The 3,743-nt window shown below is 46.1% G+C and overlaps 1 long non-coding RNA gene across 1 annotated transcript; it reads right to left on the reverse strand.

Annotated features, from left to right (window-relative positions):
- Window positions 1–4: 4 nt before the first annotated feature.
- LOC123176757 (uncharacterized) lies at window positions 5–2,148 on the reverse strand. Its single transcript, XR_006488646.1, has 3 exons — window positions 1,614–2,148; window positions 1,249–1,331; window positions 5–132 (listed from the first exon to the last, which is right to left on the reverse strand). It is a non-coding gene; the product is annotated as an uncharacterized lncRNA (long non-coding RNA).
- Between the last annotated feature and the right edge of the window lie 1,595 nt (window positions 2,149–3,743).

Consider the following 3,743-nt stretch of genomic DNA (forward strand, 5'->3'; position numbering starts at 1 on the left):
CAGCCATTGGTGAGCTTGTCCACGCGAGGTAGGACACAGGGGCCAAGCGGGTGCTGGACTTGCTGCTCCATCTCCTCCAGCGAAGAGAGCTCGTCGGGGATGGCCGCTTCGAGGAGGGCGTCCTGTACACCACTGGATGGGTGGAGAAGGCAATAGGCATTAGTAGCACAGAAATCAACCCTAATAAATAGTTCATATTTGACAACACAAGCAGCCTTTCCAATATGATGATTCTCAAGAAAGAGAAAAACATTATCCAAGAAATCAAGAAACAAAAGTGAAATGCTAGATAGCAGCATAACCATTCATTCAGGGAACATAAGAGGTGGCAAAAGCAGCAGCAGGTAATCCTTATAACTAGAGGCTAAGCATCCAGAGTTGGCTATAGTTAGCTACTTCATAGCAACTAACACCGGCCAATAAAAAGTAGCACAAGTACTAGATACCTATGAGGGTGTGAACTTGGTGCCAATCAGTTGGCCAACCTTGTGGATATGGAGATCTTGTTTGTACCAGTACAATTAGCAAGCAGTTGTCTATTATCGAAGCCATTTCATTTGCAACGGTATCATAATAAAAATGTAATGTAAAATCCTGGTGTTGTCACTAGCACTATAGCAACAGTACTTATCAGAAATTACATTAGCTTCTTAAAAATGGAAAGGAGGAATTGCATCCTCAATCAAGTATGCTGGCAATCAAGGCCGGTTATGAGATCTCAGGGGCCCGAGGCGAACTAGAAAACAGGGCCCCATACAAAGCATGGCACCAAAACGAGTGATTTATATCGACCAAAGGTGATATATATTGTTTTGAGGAGCTTTATCGTGAACGATAACAAGGTGTAATCCATTTGAAAAAAAGGTGTGAAGCTGATATATGTACACAATGTGATTGAAATTCATGTAAAGAAGAACAGTGGTATTAGATCTTATGGCGTTTCTATTTTTTGTTGTTGGAAGTTAGACAGATGGAAGACAATAACTTATCTTTTGCCAAAATCATTTTCCCTTAGTTCTGGTACAAGTTTGTAGTATTTCTACAGGCACAATCCGACATTCTGACTTGGACCAATCTAACAAAATGAGATTAATGTTGGAAGCTGATATAAATACAGTCAGAGGATTGACCATGGATTTTCAGCATGAATTCATCATAAAATTCGCCTAGCTAGAATTAACAAGTCCTGACCCAAATCATACACAAAATCAGCGGAAAAGAAAGCACAGCAGAACCCCATGTTGTTACCTGGTTGTCAACCCAACAGAACCCCCAATCAGCCAATTAGGCAGATAAGTATGGCGCACCAATTAGCTGGCTGTCGCAGAACCCTATAGGCAGATAAGCATGGCGCATCAGCAATCAGTCGTACTGTTTGTTAAAAGAGTATTTTGTCCATGTGTAGAAGCAAATATAGAAACTGATCTTGATAATATTTGGCATACCGCATACCCAATAACAGATTAAGGTGCATATTTGATAGCACAAGCAGCAATTTTTCCCCAAAATTAAAAATAAGATTACCAAGCTACAGACTAACCACATCCAGCACAAGCAATTTGTCCCATCAAATGTTTACTAACGGCAGTATAGGCACAACAGCACAACCTTACCTAGCGCCATGGCCATTGTTCAGGGGCGGGGCATGCTTATGTTGTACTGGCGCTTCTCCTTGGAGTTTGAGGATGAGGAGCAGCACACGCACTCGCCGCAGCTGTCGTCGAGCAGGACAAGCCACGGTGCCCACCCTCGTCCCGGACGGGCGGCTGCAGGTGCGCCGCGTCCATGGATCCTACGGGATGAGGTCCTCCGTGCTGCCCTGCTCGAGGTGGACCATCAGGAAGCGAGGGCGCGCGTGGGGGCGCTGTAGACGATGGAGAAGAGGCGCCATAGGCGGCCGTAGAAGGGCCGACGATGAAGGCGATGCCGGATGCCGAAACCCTAGCACGGGAAGTGGTTTTGGGAAAGCAGTTGAGGTCGAGAGGGGGAAATCTTGCCGGAGGGAAGGATGGATCCGAGCGAGGCGAGCTCGGTGGTGTGCTCCACCCCGGCAATATCCGCCGGAATCGCCCGAATCGGGAGCGGCGGCTGTGGCGGCTGAGGGAACGGAGGAGAGGATGGGGGTTAGGGTTACATGGGTGTGGACTTTGGATTAAATAGGCTGGCTCGAAATTTTTGCCACCGCCCGCGTCAGCGACTTAAAATTTTGCACGTCCACGCGCTCTCGAAACTTCTGGCGCGTCCGCTTTTTTATTTTTATATATGCATATATACTGTTGACTACATTCAACTGAAATATGGGCCAACCCACCAGCCACACACTACACATCAGTAGGAGTCATCGGTGACGGACTGGATAATGTATAAAAAATCGAATGGCTTGACCGAGTAAGTTGATTTGTGACCATTTTCATGACAGTCCATCATGTCCATCATAAAAGGGCTACCTTCTTAGGTGGGCAGTCACATTCTATTGATCCACGACGGTTTCCATGACGGATAGTAGAAAACCGTCATCACCGGTGACGATTTCTGAGAACGTCATCAGAAATCCGTCACGTATTAACAGGTTTCTTGTAGTGTTCGTGTTTGCCGGTGATCTACAACTACAAGTGGCATCAGAGCCTCGGTGGTGTTCGGTCCATCCTGGGCGCCGACGGTGTTTGATCCGTCGGAGAGATGGTCGGAAGCGACGAGGAGAAGGAACAGAAGAAGCTAAAGGAGGAACAGGCCAAGGCGGAGGCCTCGGCACTTGGGAAGTCCCTAGCCCGTCTCTCCACCGAGCAGGGATGGAGCCAGAAAATGAAGATAGGGGGGCAAGAACTCGAAGCACTAAAATCATAGTAGGATACATGATCATATACCTAGTAAATAATGAAAGATCTAGATAGTAAATATATGTCTGTTGTTCTATAATAATAAAAAATTCATATCTATTACCCCGCAAAAAAATTTGAGTTGGTGTTTAGTTGCATTTCGTTTGCATCAGCATCATGTTCACATGGCAGCGAGCTGGAAACAATTGGCTTAAAAATATGAATTGATTCAGCCCTTTCTCTTTGTGTCTACACAGATACAATCAGGCGTCTATTGAACGAACGTTCAGACAATATCCATCTCGCAGGATAGAATTTGTATAATCTGATTTTGCTAGCGCGACGTGAATGCGTGATTACGAACACATATTGCTAGCACGCCATTGGCAAATACGCCTGCACACCATAGCACGCGCCCTAGTAGATTCCTTTGACAATTAGACTAATTAGAATTTACTAGTTAGTTGTAAATGTTTCCAGTTCTATAATTCCATTTATACAATTTGAAGGCATAGATAAACTAATCTAATGCTGAAAGTAAACTAACCCCTTTTTCTTTTGGTTTGGTCACTCCCTGTGGCCAGCCGGCCGGCAGCGCGCTCGTGATCATGGATCGGCGACACTACCGCTGCCTGTCCCCTCCCCTCAACGAAGAGATTCGACTCAGGATCTCAGGCGGCCGGCGGTACGCTCGATCTCAGGCGGCAGGAGTAGTGGGGAGGTTGGAAACGAAGCGATTAGAGGAGATCTTAATCATGCGTACGTTTTTTTAGGGATGAAACTATGTTTTTTTTGAGGCAAACCAACAAAGCTTTATTCACCCGTCACACAGTTTACAGGGACGAACAAAAGATCCCCAGGGTGGCCTAACCATACATGGCGGCCAACCCCGAGCGTTAACGCATGCTTTGCTAGTCTGTGAGCCTC

This window comes from Triticum aestivum, unplaced genomic scaffold, assembly GCF_018294505.1.
Source record: "Triticum aestivum cultivar Chinese Spring unplaced genomic scaffold, IWGSC CS RefSeq v2.1 scaffold225186, whole genome shotgun sequence".
NCBI lineage: Eukaryota > Viridiplantae > Streptophyta > Magnoliopsida > Poales > Poaceae > Triticum > Triticum aestivum.